General features: G+C 37.3%; 1 protein-coding gene and 1 pseudogene across 1 annotated transcript in view; both read right to left on the bottom strand.

Moving 5' to 3' along the window:
* Positions 1 to 18516, bottom strand: part of RAD51B (RAD51 paralog B) — a 334908-nt gene that overhangs the window by 193919 nt on the left and 122473 nt on the right. The window lies entirely within an intron of this gene.
* On the bottom strand, positions 4290 to 4810 carry LOC102989762 (transcription and mRNA export factor ENY2-like; annotated as a pseudogene).

Here is an 18516-nt window from a genome sequence, read left to right as displayed (position 1 = left end):
AAATTGGGTCATTTGTAGAGACGTGGATGGATCTAGAGACTGTCATACAGAGTGAAGTAAGTCAGAAAGAGAAAAATATCGTATATTAACGCATATATGTGGAACCTAGAAAAATGGTACAGACGAACCGGTTTGCAGGGCAGAAAGAGAGACACAGATGTAGAGAACAAACGTATGGACACCAAGGGGGAAAAGTGGTGGCGGTGGTGGTGGCGGCGGGATGAATTGGGAGATTGGGATTGACATGTATACACTAATATGTATAAAAGAGATAACTAATAACCTGCTGTATAAAAAAATAAATAAAATAAAATTCAAAAATTCAAAAAAAAATAAAATGAAGTCAAGCAGTGTTAGTCCTAGAACTTTATCTCCTTTTTCAAAGTTGTTCTTTAAAATATTTTTTTGGTCCAAGATGCTGCAGTGATAAAAATGAAATAATAGAATTTCTATTTATAACCACATGAACCCCAGACCAATTTCTTTACTTAAAAGATAAAACCATCAATTCTAAAAACCAAGCAATAAATCTTTATAAAGAAGACAAAGTACAGTCTCCTACAGCCTTCAGTAGGATTTATTTTATAGTCTTTAGTATATATTAAGCACTGTTCAGGTACCATCATTCAGCTCTTCTATTTGATAATTCATGCAATTTAAGCAAATAGCCACAATTTTAACTGACAACCTCTAGTAACAGAATATATATATTTTATATCCATTATTTGCTCATAAGTGTATTAGAATCCAGTCAAAAGAAATAGCAGGCCATATTTCTATCACACTGATATCCACTTGAAAAGGAAAGAACACAACATACAACAACAAGAAACTCTTCAATAAATCAACTATATATCACAGAGCAGGAGCTTGGTTGAAAAGTACTGTGGAAAAAACAGGGCCAGATGGGATTGTTAGGAAGGCTCCATAAAGGAAATTATAAGTCAGGTCTTGAGAGAAATATTGGTGAGATTAGTATAAATGAGATCAGTTGATAGGAAAAGGCATAAAGTTATTTAAGAAAGATTATCCTATAGCACCAGGTAGGATAGGTTAAAAGGGAGAATGACGAATGTTAGGGAGCTCAGTGAGAAGACTATTGCTATAATCCAGGCATGTGGTGCTGGGAACCCAGACCAGAGTGGTGGCTATTAAAATAAAGGCCTTGAGATAAACAAAGAATCTGAAACTTAAAGTACTTAGTTATTTTAAATGTCCAAATCTGTTAGAAATCGAAGTCTAATACTATATTTTAACTGTATTTAAATATTTTAGAACCATATACAAGTCAAAAATGTATTTTAACAATTTACTTTTGTGGAGCAAAATAACTCTCCACACTCATCTTGGACAGCAGAGAGGCCTCAGGGTTGCAAAGTTGTTTACAGTGAACTCTGAGGGGCTGCCATTGCCAAATCTGCCCACGTTGTAGCTTCGTGTTTATAAAACAGCAAGTCAGTAAAGTACATTTTTCTTTTTTTCTGCTTCAGCAAAATAAGTAGACTAGCTTTTAGCATATGGAAGCATTTTCATATAGCAAGTTCCGGGGCAGGGGGGTTGGATAATTTGCAAATGCCATCAAATGAAATGTGTACTCTCAAATGAGGCTGATTAGGCAAGGTTTCATGTGGCAAAAGTTGTATTCAATAAGCCTTCTCCTTTTAGCAAGAAGGGAATGTTCAGATTTGTATAAAATGCAGCAGAGTGATCAAGGAAGATACAGACTAAGCAAAAACCATGAAATTTAAGGACATCATTGGTGATTTTCAGAAAAGCACTTTTATTTGAGTGTTGAGAACTGAAATTCAAACAAATTTGTTTAATTTTTATTTTAAATTCCTTTTAGAAATATTAAAGTGGTGACAACAGGAACAAGGCAGAGTAGGGAAGTGGTTGGAAAGGGCAGTGAGTCGATTGAAGACTACACTCATATCTCTTCCTGACACTTTTCTTGTGTCTCTGCCCCTCCTCACTCTCTCCCTCCTCCCACTTCTTTATCTTTTACCTTTAATCATAGCTGGAGGTAGTGCTTTAGGTAGGGAAGGGGTATACATGAAGAAGTATGGGATGAGAAAAGAAGAAAACTAAAAGACGTAATAGTCAGAGCTAATATCACTGGATTGGCATTTATGAGGAGGCCCTGAGAGGTGCAGGGAAACTAGAGGAAGGAATACAGAGGCAGGATGTATGAATCAAGGTGATATGGGCAGTAACCCGGTAAATTCACAACTGATATTCTTTATCTTCTCCAGGAAACATAGCCAAAAGTCATTAGCTATACAGATAAAAGGCCAGAATCAAGAGCTTTAATGTTTTCAACTTCCTTAATTTCTCTAATTCAAATATTCCAGTGCTAAAGACAAGAATCTTGGCTGAAACACCTACATGAGCAAATAACAAGGGAAAAGAAGTTTTTGTATAAACATCAGTAATTTAGCCACAGGGAAATCAAAAATGTGCAAATAATAACCTAAATCACAGACTTGATATTATAAATAATCGTAAAATACAAACCTAAAAAGAATTTGAGATGGTTGTAATGAAAATTTTAACATTCTTCTTATATTCTAACCATGACCAAATACCCTACCTATGGCTTTGGGGGGAAGTAACAAAGAGGAACAGAAAGGTAGAGAAAGAGGGAAATAAAAAGATAAGAGCATACAAGGGAATATTGATAGAAACTAATAATGTGAATAGAATTCTATCTTAGCAAAAGCACAGAACTAAAAGCTATCAAAAGAACTGGAGCTTTACTTCCCACTGGCTCTCAGGCCTCATTCTCCAGGGCTGGTGCAAAATTATACTGAGTATTAGGGAACACAATCAGCCCTGACTATATTTTCAGGCCATATGTGTTCTTATATTTTGATTAATATTATTATCTAACTTTAACTTTTCTAGGTGAATGAGAAGATGCTGGCATAAAATTTCAATTATTACCCTTTCTTTGTGAATCAAATCCATGAAACTTTCAAGACAGAGAAGATAAAAGTAAATTCCTTGTTATACTTATCTACGCCAAAGGGGTTGGCTAGGCCCATAGCTGAAGCAGATTAGGGATCAGAGACCTTGAACTGCTTGCTACTTAATACCTGTTCTCTCCAGGCAACTGAAACTTTGCTTTGATAGTTCAAGACTAAAAGCCAGTTTTCATTATTGGCCAGAGGGAACATTTTTTAAATTAATCACTTCATACAGCAATGCTTCTTTTCAGGAAGATGATGAAATGTAGTTCCAAACTGTCCTGAAGTCCCAGTTCATCCTCATTTATTACTCTGGGAGTTAAAATTCATTCAGCGGCATTGCAAAGAGGATTTTTTACAGGTGAGTCAAGTTTTCTAATTCTCAATCAACCAACATGTACTTACAGACTCAGTACACTAGAGACTCAAGAGATGAAAGAATTTTGCTCTCTGATAATTGGAATTATAGTTGGGAAGGGAAATTAACTCAAACTAAAGATAAAGAACTACACTGTTTGGTATTGAGCATTAATTAATAGAAATTCAAAGATTACAAAGTAGAGTGGGGGGCTTCCCTGCTGGCGCAGTGGTTGAGAGTTTGCCTGCCGATGCAGGGAACACGGGTTTCAGCCCTGGTCTGGGAAGATCCCACATGCCACGGAGCAACTGGGCCCGTGAGCCACAACGGCTGAGCCTGTGCATCTGGAGCCTGTGCTCCGCAACAAGAGAGGCCACGATAGTGAGAGGCCCGCGCACCGCAATGAAGAGTGGCCCCCACTTGCCGCAACTGGAGAAAGCCCTCGCACAGAAACGAAGACCCAACACAGCCAAAAATAAATAAATAAATAAATAAAAATTAAAAATGAATATCTGCTTAAAAAAAAAAAACAAAAAACTAGAGTGGGCCAGAAAAGTCCGAAGTGACTTTATGGAAAAGGTAGCAAGAACATATTTAGATTTGAGAGAGAATCAACAAAATTTGGGAGAAAACCAGTAATAAAGGCAACAAAAAAGTAAAATTGAACATAGTATTAGGGATGGGGTTGGGGGTTGATGTAAGGTATAAATAACCTGTTTAACTAAAGTAGGTGTTTGTTAAGAAACATGGTTAAATAAATAGGGTGAGGCTCATACATGGAATGCTTTGAATACCAAGAAGACCAATACAAACTTAAAGTTAGTCCAATGAGAGTCACAACTGGTTACTGATCAGAGAAGCAACAGCATGAATTTCTTTTTTTTTTCTTTCATGAGATATTTATTAAAATAACACATTTAGGGAAAAAAATCAATACAATTGTATGCATCATTACTGAAAACTGTATACCATCATACAAAAAAGGATTTTATTTGGGGAAATCAATTCCTAATTTATGGCAAGTATTACTTTCAGAAATAAAACCACAAAACAACACAATCTAATTCAATCTTAAAGGCTGGCATGCTGAGCAAGGAATTGTTCTCATTCTTTGTAGGAGCTCCTTCTTTACACTCTCAGGTACCAGGGCTCTGCCTTTTGGTGTGATTTCAGCCACCAAGTCATCAACAGTAACGTGTTCTAATCCTTTTTCTTTAATTACCTCTTTACAGTGTGCCTTCAACTGATCCTTCCAGCCACATTCAATTAATTTAGCTCTCAGCAACTCTTTGAGGCGTTCTCTTTCTCCAGTTTCTATCAACTTTTGGTTAATTGCTGCTCTCATCTGCGCATCTTTGTTCACCTTGCTAACCACCATCACCGCGGGCGACGGCCGTCCCTTCCCAGTGACGAAATGACCCTTGCGCTGACGACCGTTACCTACCACACTCTTTGGCTGCCCGGACCAGCATGAATTTCTTTAGAAAGTCTGGTTTAACAGCAACATGGAGATGAAGACTGGAAGCCAACAAAGAAGTAGGTGGAGTCATTTAGGTGTGAAGTGATGAGAACCTCAACTAGAATAATAGCATCCATTTATGAAACATCAACAGTATTTGTTCAATGTCTGAATGTTTATCATGTGCATGTGAATAACACAGATATGGTATCACTGGCTCACAGAAATAGTCAGATAATGAATGTTCATTACTGTAAGCCACTAAATTTTAAGGTAATTTGTTATAACAATAGATAACTACTCTAGAAGTGAAGCCAGCAAAAGAGACACCAAATAAGGTTAGAAAGGCAGGACGGAAATCAGAAAATAGACTGCCATTGAAAACCAAGGGGTGAGGGGAGTTTCAAGTAGCAGATAGGTAGATAGGGTCAGAAGTAAAAGAAGAATATAGGATGATGAAAGGTTAAAAAAAATGTTACTAAACTTGGTATAGTTCACAACTAATTAAAATGAGAAAATATACAAGAAAATGCTTAGTATAAAAGGTGATCAAATTGTTACTTTCTGGGCTTCCCTGGTGGCACAGTGGTTGAGAATCCGCCTGCCAATGCAGGGAACACAGGTTCAAGCTCTGGTCCAGGAAGATCCCACATGCGCAGAGCAGCTAAGCCCATGTGCACAACTACTGAGCCTGAGCTCTAGAACCCGCGAGCCACAACTACTGAGCCCACGTGCTGTAACTACTGAGACCGTGTGCCATAACTACTGAAGCCTACATGCTTAGAGCCCGTGCTCTGCAACAAGAAAAGCCACCGCAATGAGAAGCCCGCACACCACAACGAAGAGTATCCCTTGCTCGCCACAATTAGAGAAAGCCCACATACAGCAATGAAGACCCAACACAGCAAAAAATAAATAAATAAAATAAATTTTAAAACTGTTACTTTCTTCCTTATGAAGAGAATGATAGGGAAGTAGTGCAGGCAGCTGACAGACACCACAAACTTAATTTATATTCCTAAGTCTATGGGTCAACTAGTAATTGATTAAATGCCTAGTGAAAGGTATGCCTCATATACAGTAGTATTTTTTGAAATACACTTCCATTTTGGTCTAACATCCTAACTTTAGTCCTATACTTTCCCCTAACAAAATATGAAGCTTTGAATTTACTAAAACCTCCATCACATCACCTACCATTTGGTGCTATAAAGTATTATTCACTTATTTTTTGGGCCGCACCATGCAGCTTGCGCTCTTAGTTCCCTGACCAGGGATTGAACCCAAGCCCTTGGCAATAAAAGCTTGGAGTCCTAACCACTGGACCACCAGGGAATTCCCTATAAATTATTATTTACATGTTTGCCATCCCTTCTACATGTAAATCCCTCCAAAGTAGGGACTTGTAGCTTATTGATCAGTGAAGCCCCAGTACCTAGAACAATACCTAATCCATAGCAGATGTTCAGTTGCTAATTGAAAATTACTGGACATAGTAGAAAGACAACGTCTTTACAAACATATTCATACATCTTTTTTAAAAAATTTATTTATTTATTTATTTATGGCTATGTTGGGTCTTCATTTCTGTGCGTGGGCTTTCTCTAGTTGCGGCGAGCGCGGGCCTCTCCCTATCGCGGCCTCTCCCGTTGCGGAGCACAGGCTCCAGACGCGCAGATTTATTAGCTGTGGCTCACGGGCCTAGTTGCTCCACGGCATGTGGGATCTTCCCAGACCAGGGCTCGAACCCGTGTCCCCTGCATTGGCAGGCAGATTCTCAACCACTGCGCCACCAGGGAAGCCCTCATACATCATTTTTAAGGAATTAAGATTTTTCTTCTATTTGTGTCTCTGTTGGACAGTATCTCTTCACTATAATTGCCTACCTAGCACTGTCCCACTCTCCCACCTTAGAAAACTAGTTGAGGTCTTTCTATCATGTATGTTCTGTTCTGCATCTAAATATCTTTCAGATTTCATCTCTAATATTAAAAAGACATTTAAGTGTCCTCTTACCATCCAAGTTAGTAATACGCCATGACCTAAACTGAGTATTTTGCTCAGAAAATGCATCCGCAGAAAATAAAATAATCACTAAAAACATAAAGATGAATGGGGACTTCCCTGGTGGTGCAGTGGTTAAGAATCTGCCTGCCAATGCAGAGGACATGGGTTCAATCCCTGGTCCAGGAAGATCCCATATGCTGCGGAGCAACTAAGCCCGTGTGCCACAACTACTGAGCCTGTGTGCCACAACTACTGAAGCCCTAGCACCTAGAGCCCGTGCTCCACAACATGAGAAGCCACCACAATGAGAAGTCCGCGCACCGCAATGCAGAGTAGCCCCCGCTCACAACTAGAGAAAGCCTGAGTGCGGCCAAAAATTTAAAAATATAATAATAATAATAGCATTGAAAACACATTTATTTTAAAAAAAAAAGATGAGTGAAGAACAAGTTAGTATCAATTGTTAGACACCGTTCATATAAGTGGTTCCTGTGTCAGTTTTTGCATGAGTCCCTTGCGTTTCAATTTCTATGAATTCTGAAGAATTTACAAATTCTTCATTTCTGTAAATTCAACTGCATTTCAGACTCAATCCTAACTCAACTCTAACTGAAACCTCCATCTCAATTATACTGAACAATCCTAAATCCATATTCTTTCCTGTCCTTTCTTCCCAGGTCATTCCAAATGTTGGTGTAGAATGTCAAAATATTTATTTAGGTATATCAAAATCTAAAATTCCATATTCCCTTGTTTCATATTGATAATTGCCTGAATGAAGTAATTAAGAGGCTATTTTTAGGAGAAACTTAAATTGAAGCAGAATAAGAAAATGAGGTGAACTTATTAAAAAATTAACATTTAAAATAAACATTAGATGCTTACTATTTAAGTCAATTTAAAGAGCAAACCAACTAAATTTTTAATTTTTAAAATGGTCCTGATAACACAAAATTAATCTATAACTTTGCCCCTTAAAATAGAAATAGGCTACTACCAATCTTAAGCAGTCTTAATCAGGACAAATTCTTACATTGAAATTGTTTGTGGGCAATCATGCAGAACAGCTGCCACCCAGGATGACTAAAATAACACAAATTAGATGTAATTGAGTTAAAGGACCACACCAGGTTTGTAATTCAATTTGTCCTTTGTGGTTTGGGTTTGGGGTTTTTTCTTCCCCCTCCAGCAAACCACAGTTTGAAAACTTCATCAAATGGCAAGTACAAAGGAATAGGAATATAAAATACAAATATTTAGCATGAACAATTTACATAAAATCTACTTTAACAGTTTAGACAAAGTTTTTTGTAAAAGTCTGAATGCAACAAGCACTTACTTCGGCTTTCTTAGAGGGTCCTATTCACTAAAACTTCTTACTGCCAATTTCTCACTCTATCATAATTTATCCTAGATACGAAGTGAGTTTTGTTTTGATCTAGTTTCCTAACTTTGCACACTATTTACCTAGAACTACACAGTAAATCCCGGGTTAGATTTAAGGCCACTTAGACAGAGTTCAGTCAAAATCCTTAGGGTTATTAATAAGAGTCAAGGGTAGAGCCAGAATTTTTTACCACAGTGGACATTTCAGCAGCCTCAGATATGGTTGATTATACACTGCTGATAGATGTGGCTAATTACATGGTCATCACTATGTTGATAATTTTGATTTCTGTGGATCCAGCCAGCATAGACCTGTCCCTAGAAGAATGTTTGATAAAATGTTTTGAAACTAACTAATCCCAAACTCTGGTTTGGGATCTACTCATTCAAGGCAATTTGATCACTGAGGGATTTTTAAGGAAAAGAGTTAGGCTTAGAAATCTAGTGCTGCCTCTCACCATGCCCTTTCCATTAGAAGTCATGGATTTGAAGTAAAATTTGAGGTGAAGAATTTTCCAAATGAGTAGGTTGCACAATCAGCTCTCAATTCATGCCATAATAATAGTTTCACATAAAACCAAAGGGTCTGATGTAATTAACAGGCTTCATTTCAGAAAATCCTATTTAACAAGATTTCTCTGATAATTATGGTTTAAGCAGAACACAGCAATTGTGTGTATCAACTTGATAACCAACCAGAAAGCAAACTTCCCTTTTTTTGAGATTGATTACCTATGAAGTATTTGGACTCTTGCATGCATTAAAAAGCCATTTTGCCCTGAGAAGAAAACATATGAAAATTTTACTGGGACAAACTCTTGCTTTTTACTCTGGTAGATACAGACATGAAAGGCACCTGGCCCAGTAATTCCTCCTTGCATAACACTCCAGAACATCACAAGCCTAACCCCTCTCAAGCTTAGGTTCTTCCCAGCTTTCCTGAGACTCTAAAACCACACCCAACAAGCTTAAGCTTCTTACCTTGTTCAGCCAGTAGAGTTATCAATCATGTCAAATGAAGAGTGAAAACGATTTTTTTAATCGTATTTTATTTTAACAAAGTTGGTATCAGAAATACACACTTTTTCTAAATTAAGAGAGTTAGCTATTCAGTCTTCTGCCTGCTATCTGACACCACCTGAGGCATACTATAAATCTTCCCGAAAGACAAGGCAAAGAAGTACTACTGGCTAATTATAGGGGTTTCATGTATAAACCAGATGCTGGATATAAAATGGTTAAGACTATTGCCAGCTAGAACATGCAGAAGGCACTCAAACTATCTTGGAAGCCTAATCTTTACTTTTATGCCAAAAAGAAAAAAAAGTGGTTCCAGTCTTAAACGTGGAAGAATGTGCTAATGTGCAATGCTATCTTTTATCTTAAATCCACTCACAGTGAAAGTCATTTCCACAAATTTAAAAGGTTTGCCGGCACTGAATTAAATAAATCTCAAATTATATAGCCATTATCATTTTACAGATGGAGAAATGTTAAGATTATATTATAGGGGGTGGAGGAGGGATAAATTAGGAGTTTGAGATTAGCAGATACAAACTACTGTATACAAAATATATAGACAACAAGGTCCTACTGTATAGCACCAGGAACTATACTCAATATCCTGTAGTAAACCATAAAGGAAAAGAACATGAAAAGGAATATATATATGTATAATAATCACTTTACTATATACCAGAAACTAACATGACATTGTAAATCAATTATACTTCAATAAAAAATTTTAAAAATTAGAAAATTTTAAATAAGATTATATTGAAGTTAGAGAATAAATATCCAACTTTTTCCACCAAGGCAGAATGACCACAGCTATACAACATATAGCACACAACAGTCACACAGGTCAAAAGATGTCCAAGAGATAGCCTGGGATACATCAAGTACTGTGCATTCTTCAAGACTCACCTCAAATCCTATCTACTACAGTTCATTTTCCTCTCTCCATTATCCAAGTTTTCTATAATGCTATTAAATTGCTTTTATTTTAATAGTAATTTATTTTCAAGTACAAAATGACAATTCAATTTAAGTTTGCAGGCAAAGAAAGGAAAAACAACAGAAATACAAAGCATGTCAATGGTATCCTAACTGCCCTTCTCAGTTACTTGACTGATTTGAATTCTAAAGTTCAAGAGGAATCAAAAACAGTTAACTTTTTTTTTTACCTGCAAATCCATATTCCAAGACCAACACTACTAAGTCTAAAAACAGAAAGAAAACATGTTCTACTGACATAAGTATAGCAAACTTAAATTTGGAACTAACCAGACATCAGCCATCTTTTTAAATTCATATGAAACTACTGAATAGGAAACAGATCCTTCCTTCCATTATTAGTTCAAAATGTCTTGCCTCAACTGAGATGGGTCTGAAACATTCCAGAGTAGTTTACCTACTGAGTTATAAACATGACCATTCCATTTCAGCATAGGTTACATGTAGAACAAGTTTCATATGTGTTTATAAATACTTTGATTGTGAAATATATACCTTAAAAATTGTAATCTTAATTTTTTACATCACAACAGAATAGTCTCCAGATGCAGAAACAACACAGCAAAACACTGCTGGACTTCATGCAATCAAGTGTCAATTTTGTTCACCAGTCGGACATTAAGCTTTGAAAGACTTCTCACACCCCCTGGGGTGACATCAATTTGGAAAGAAGTACAATGAGAAAAAAAATGCATTTCTTTAAACTCTTTCCTCAAATAAATATCTCCTTTTGTCTACAACTGTTTTTTCTTTAAAGAGGAAGTTTACTGGTGTCTGCATCAACCAAAAGAACAACAGGTATTTTTCAAGGAGGTTAAAAGTTTTTTAGAGGTTTTTATAACAAAAAACAACTAATCACAAGAAAGTGAAAAGTGGAATTTAGATAGAGAACCTAACACAATAACTCTACAGAAAGGATTAGAATTCAAGGAAAGTGGCAAATTTTACATATGACTTTCTATTCCAAGGTTATGTAAATGAGATAACTCATGGAGAATATTTCAGCAAATATAAAAATACAAATATAACCAAAAAAAAACAACCTAAAAGGTGGGTCACTAACTTTTGTAAAAGGCAGCAAAATGACTCAGAACATTAGCTTTGGAAAGAACTGTATACATCAAGATCAGCTCCTATGGGACCTCCCTGGTGGCCCAGTGGTTAAGAATCCGCCTGCCAATGCAGGGGACACAGGTCCAAGCCCTGGTCCTGGAAGATCCCACATGCCGCAGAGCAACTAAGCCCGTGCACCACAACTACTGAGCCTGTGCGCTGCAACTAATGAAGCCCGCGTGCCTAGAGCCCATGCTCCGCAATAAGAGAAGCCACCGCAATGAGAAGCCTGCGCACCGCAACAAAGAGTAGCCCTTGCTCACCGCAGCTAGAGAAAGCCCACATGCAGCAACGAAGACCCAATGCAGCAAAAAAAAAAAAAAAAAAAAAAATCAGCTCCTACAATGTTACAAACCTTTACTTTTATATTAATTTTCAGCATTGTTCCATCTAACTCGGAAAACTTTTCCTTGGCCTAAGAGAAATGATAAAAACTTTAGGTGACCTATTTTGGGTACTGCTCTCACGTTTAAGAACTCTCTGAAATAATGGAATAACCCACCCTAGTGCTGCCGTTAATTTATGCAGAATCTTTACCAAGGAGCACAAAATAACCGGCGATGGTTATCTTTATTATTTCACAAAACATCCCTGGGTAAGTTAAGAGTGAGAAATAATCTACTAAATGTTACACATGGGAAATTTTAAGAGCAAGGAGTAACCTGCAATCACAAAGTGAGTCAGTGATGGGCTGGGACTGATTCCCCCATTCTTGACTCCTAACTCTTTGTTCCTGATATATGGTGGTACCTCTAAATCTTTAAACACTCAAAAGCATATAAGTGCAAACATCTGACGAATACTTTCTCAGAATCTCCCATTCACTTTGACTTGACTTAGTCTTACATTTCTTAGCTTTATACAGGAAAAAAAAAAATCAGATACTAATAGTCCAATATAATTAAGCCTAGAGCATGGTGGTAATCATAAAGGACAGTTATCAAGTCCTTTGAGTGGTTTACTTTGAAGATTAAATGATCATTATAAATATTCTTCAAGGAAGAGTGACAAACAGCACAAGTTTCACCTATTTCAATATTATTAAATTACTTATATTTACTTATATTATTAATTTCTTATATTTACTTAGATTACTTTATATTGTATTTATATTTAAATCACTTATATTTACAACCTAAATCAAACAAAGTTTCATTTTATCAGAATATATTCTCTGAAATAAAACTATTACTTAAAAGAATCCTAGAGCTCTAAAAGGCCTAAAAAAATCATCAAACCCCCTCAATTTACACATTTCAAATTTGTTTCTTGGATTAATTTGGGAATTTAAATTAAGTGCTAAACAGAAGCAACTGAGGAGGGAGGACTTAAGCATATGGAAAAGGGAAAACCAGATGTACACATACCACAAAGAGTCCTGGGTACATTTAATTTTCAGCAATAGTTGGGGAGGTGGGGTAGGGGAAAGGGAGGGGAGAGGGTGTTAATGTCAGTGATATCCTTTGAACTGGGTCCAACAGTGTTTCTAAGACAGTCTAAGTTTTAAGTGAAACATTCCTTCCCCCAGCCAGCAATTGCAAGCTTCTTCCTTATTTAATGGGCATCAGAAATTACACTTGCTTGCTATAATTTTTTTCTTTTACCTTCTAATTGTTCATATGAGATTACAAGAGAAGAGGAAAATTCAAGCTAGTCCTAAACATGATACCATGTGGTAGAAGCTGAAAAAGTGTGGTAAATCATCATCTGTATGTGCTAATATAAAAAGATCTCCAAGATAAATTGTAGAATCTAGAAAGGAAGTTTGACCAATGAGAGGCAATATGTATGATACTATTTTTGTGGGGAAAGCACACACAAACACCCAAACACAAAGCACTATATGTCTTTCATAAGCCTATTTATCTCCCCATACATCTGTCTCTAAGTCAATGCACATAAAAAGGTTTGCTTTGGGACTTCCCTAGTGGTCCAGTGGTTAAGAATCTGCCTTCCCGGGCTTCCCTGGTGGCGCAGTGGTTGAGAGTCCGCCTGCCGATGCAGGGGACACGGGTTTGTTCCCCGGTCCGGGAAGATCCCACATGCCGCAGAGCGGCTAGGCCCATGAGCCATGGCCGCTGAGCCTGCGCGTCCGGAGACTGTGCTGCACAACGGGAGAGGCTACAACGGTGAGAGGCCCGCGTACCACAAAAAAAAAAAAAAAAAAAAAATAGAATCTGCCTTCCAATGCAGGGGACACAGGTTCAATCCCGGGTCGGGGAACTAAGATCCCACATGCCACAGGGCAACTAGGCCCGCGCACCCTAGAGCCCGTGCGCCACAACTAGAGAGCCCGCGCACTGGAGCCCGCGCACTGCAACTAGAGAGCCTGAGCACCACAACTACTGAGCCCACGTGCCTCAACTAGACAGCCCGCACACTGCAACTACTGAGCCCACGCTCTGGAGCCCACGCATCACAACTAGAGAGAAGCACGCACACGGCAACAAAGAGTCCGCGCGCTGCAATGAAAGATCCCACATGCCGCAACGAAGATCTCATGTGCTGCAACTAAGACCTGATGCAGCCAAATACATAAATAAATATTAAAAAAAAAAAAAAAAGGTTTGCTTTGACGGATAGATACCAAACTGAAAATAGTCATCATTTTCTGGTGTTGGTGGGGTGGTGACCAGGATTGGGGATTGGGGCAGTCAAGAAAGAGTATTCTGTGTGTATGGAGCAAGGAACAGTATGATCAAAAGTACAAGGAGATGGCGAGCTCAGGAAACTTTGAGGAAGCTGGTGGGACAAGAGTAAATGTATATGTGTGTTTGGCAACAGAGGTGGGGCGAGGAGGAAATGTGGCAGAAACTGAGGCGAGAATAAGTAGATTGGGGCCAGACTATGAAGCCCTTACATGACAAGCTAAGGAGTTTAGACTTTACCCCTTGAAGGTAATGGAGGACGATCAAAGGTTTTTACGCCAGAGAATGATATGATTAGATCTGTCTTTAAAGAAAGAGATTTGACAGCAATGTGGAGGATGCACTGGAAAATGGAAAGCTTGAAAGTAGATAAGCAGCTCGCCTAAGAATTGAAATGAAAGATGAAAAGGGCCTAAACAAAGGCAAAGGCTATGAGAATGAAGAGGAGGAAACAAACATATTCAAAAGCGATTTTGGAGATAGAAGAGACAGGACTTGCGGATACATTGGTGGGGAGCCTAACAGAACATAAGGACTCAAGATGGATGTGATGTTTCCAGCTGAGAGGATGGGGAGCCACTAAAGAAGAGAGAGAATACAGGAAGGGAGGGGATATTTAGAGAGTGTGTGGAAAAATAAGATTGGGATTTGTTGAATTATGTGCTAGGCTATCAACTCTTAGCAAGCTCCAAAGGGATAAGGATCTCATTTGCTAATTGTCTCTGAGCTGTACCTAGTACAATGCCATGTGCTTTTAATTCAAGTTTGTGAGGATGGTGCTAATGCTAACCTATCCCAGGATAATTGGGACTTGACAATATTTAAGATAGCTCTTCAAAGTGCCTGTGTGGAAAGGAAATATGAGACAAGGTGGTTTGTTTTACTTTCCTGTCAAATTTCTTCTTTAGTCACTTCCAAAATAAATTTCCAATAATAATAGGGCTTTTAACAAGAAGTCTATTACTAAGAGCAGCCTGAGGCAGACCATAATACCGCTCAGACTTTACATTCCACACATTCCAACAATCAAGTCACCTCACCTTTAATTCTCTTTCTTGTTCAGGAACCTGTAGTACCACTTAAGATTCTAAAACCTGCCACACCCAATAGTCAAACATAATCAGAGCCATTTAAACAATTTGAAAAAAACCAAAAAACAAAAAAACTGATGTTTTATTTGGAAAACCTTAAGGGGGGGATATAGAAAAAAAACACCATTTGTTCTGGTTAATGTTGCGCAATGTTTTCCGGGGTTTGCCTGGTAGGCATGTTGAAATCATAACTAAATAAATCAATTCCGGCAACACAAAGAAACAATATTCCCTTCCCCCTTGGACTCCTGAAGGAAAAATGGCATCTCCTCCGTAATGTGCACACACTTTGGAGCTGTTTTGTTTTTAATCCTCTGCCAAGTCAAGTTTTAGTTTTATTTTAATCTCAGTAACCACAGTAAATTACAAATCTTTGACAAGTAAATGCTTTCTTCCTCACCAAAATCCCACTCGCCTTCCTTTCTAACTTCTGGAACTTAAAGAGTTCAATAAATGCCTGCACTGCTGATCTTTTTTCAAGAGGAAGAAAATAAATACACTATAAATTAAGTGTATTTCCTGACATTTACAAGTTAGTCTACATGTGAAATAGGTTAAGATAAAATTGTATCTTTCCTGCCCATCTTTTAAAATATATATATATATTCACATGTACTGTAGGGGAAAGAACAGCATAGAAAGTCAGCAGATCTGGGCTGAAGCCTCATACATTTCAGCGGGCTGTGTAATGTCAGTAAAGCAACTTAAATTTAGTTTCTTTGTATCTAAAATTAGGGAAATAGATCAAATGGTTTTTAAAGGCCCCTCCCTTTCACCTTAAAATTCTGATTCTTAAGATCATGGCTATTACTTGATTCTTCTTTTTTTAATACATGAAAAGCAGTCACTCAAGAAAAAAAAAATTCCTAAGAAACAAACTGATTTTTGTGGTAAAATGGAATAAACATCAGAAATTACCTAATCCGTACAGCTTTGAAACTATATTCCAAGAGTTATAAATTTTTTTATTTATTGAAAAGGTTCTACTGTTTAAAGAAAAAGATTGGAAACTACTAATCTAATTCAACTCTATAATTACAAATGAAGAAACTGTGATCAAGATGGGAAGAAGAAATACAACACATCCATAAAAATACTGTGAGCTGTTAAACATCATAAGAGGAAAAGGGTCATGATAAATTTTTTTTAAATGAGGATATTAAATTCTATATTTGAAAAATTGTATATAAGTATAAATCCATTTTTCAGAGTAATAAATTCATTGTATCATTTTCACTAAAACATTCTCACTATCAATATTCAAATAATACAAAATATACAATGAAAAATGCAACAAATGATCCAAAATCTCACCATTGAGATATATTCAGTATTAAGATTCAGTGAATATCACTCCAGACAATTACATATACAGATGGATAGATGGATTAACAAAAATAAATTTATTATTTCTAGGATAAAAGTATACTCACTTTTAAAAATAAAAATACATCAATTTTAATTTTACTTGAAAGTAACAGAAGCTAAAACAAAACGGAAGAAATTTTAAACCTTAGATAATTGCTCCTTCACTCAAAAAACATTAATTGTAAAAAATCCATGTTTAAGAAAAATGATAAAAAGCCATAGAGGAGATTAATATTACTTTAAAACTATATTAAATTTTAGACTATATTGACTGAGTTGTTGCTAGGAAAGATAAGGAGATTAATAATTTCCATTCCCCTTCCACCTACCTCCCAATTGTTTTTTTTTAATTAATTTATTTATTTTGGCTGTGTCAGGTCTTAGTTGCAGCAGGCAGGATCTTTTGTTGCAGAGCTAGGGCTCTTCATTGCAGCGCACAGGCTTCTCTCTAGCAGTGGCGCATGGGCTCTAGAGCACGTGGGCTTAGTAGTTATGGCACAGGCTCTCTAATTGTGGTGCACAGGCTCCAGAGCACACAGGCTCAGTAGTTGGTGTGCGCGGGCTTAGCTGCCCCGCAGCATGTGGGATCTTAGTTCCCCCACCAGGGTTTGACCGGTGTCTCCTGCATTGGAAGCGATTCTTTTCTTTTCTTTTTTTTTTTTTTTTTTTTTTTTGCGGTACGCGGGCCTCTCACTGTTGTGGCCTCTCCCACTGCGGAGCACAGGCTCCGGACGCGCAGGCGCAGCGGCCATGGCTCACGGGCCCAGCCGCTCCGCAGCACATGGGATCCTCCCGGACCGGGGTACGAACCCACATCCCCTGCATCGGCAGGTGGACTCTCAACCACTGCGCCACCAGGGAAGCCCTGGAAGGTGGATTCTTAACCACTGGACCACCAGGGAAGTCCCCCAATTTTTGTTTCACTTTGCCACGATGTATAATGTGCACGTTCATATTCTGTTCTGTTACCGCAGTTTTTACAGTTTCTAAATCTGATATTTATATATAAATGAATTTAATATTCAAAACCAGTTTTTATTTTGACTCAACTCTTGGTTGGCTAAATTTTAACAAGTAGGTTTTCCAGAAAGATCCCACAGATGCTGTATTCTCAGGGTTCTTTCACATTTGAGGATTATATATATGCCTGTTGCCTTTATTCTTCAACAACTTGCCTAGATACAATGTTCTTAGTCATACTTTCTTGTATCTGAACTTTGTTGACACAGCTTCTCTAGTATTGCACTTTGTTGTGGAGAAGTCTGAGACCAGTCTAATTTTCTCCCTTGCAGGTGACTTTTGCTTTTGTGTGAATGACTGAAGAAGTCTTTCTTCAGGAACAACCAGGACATGAGTTGATACTGATTCTTCTTTACCAATTTCAGTATCCAATGTTGTATTTCTGATCTGCAGATTCAGTTGTTCATTTCAGTGAAGTTTTGCTGTATCAGTTCTCTAAATACTTTTTTAGTTCCATTGGTTGAGTCCTCTTACTCACAGACACCAGTAATCTTTTCCTTGACTCACCTTTGTGTCATATCTTTCATTGTTAACCAATTTGCTTTAATCTTTCACCCCTGTTTTTACTGTGATTGTTTCAAGCTTTTGCTCCAAACCATTAAATTTTCAGCCATCTCTATTCTATTCCTTACTGGTTCTCACATATTAGTTTTTTAATGGTGCTGTTCTACTCGTTAATTTGTTTCCATAGCTCTACAATCTCACTTTTCATCACTATGAGTGCATTTGTTAAAGTGTATTTATTATTTTTATTATGTATATTGTGTTTGATTTATGTGTGTGTATACATGTAAGATAAAGCCCAAAAGGCTATAGACAAAATTTTAATAGCTTTCTGTTGTAGTCAGTGATTTTTATTTCGTTTTTGCCTACCTTAATTTCCTAAATTTTTTCACAATGAACATATCTGTTACTGGTACACTGATACTGAGAGACACACATACATATACAGCTTATATAGCTATAACTTAGATAGCTATAAGTATTTTTGCCCCTTTATTTATTTATAACATCTTTATTGGAGTACAATTGCTTTACAATGGTGTGTTAGTTTCTGCTTTATAACAAAGTGAATCAGCTATAC

The sequence above is a fragment of the Physeter macrocephalus genome, chromosome 11 (assembly GCF_002837175.3).
Source record: "Physeter macrocephalus isolate SW-GA chromosome 11, ASM283717v5, whole genome shotgun sequence".
Taxonomy (NCBI): Eukaryota; Metazoa; Chordata; class Mammalia; order Artiodactyla; family Physeteridae; genus Physeter; species Physeter macrocephalus.
This window is presented reverse-complemented; position numbering and strand designations above follow the sequence as displayed.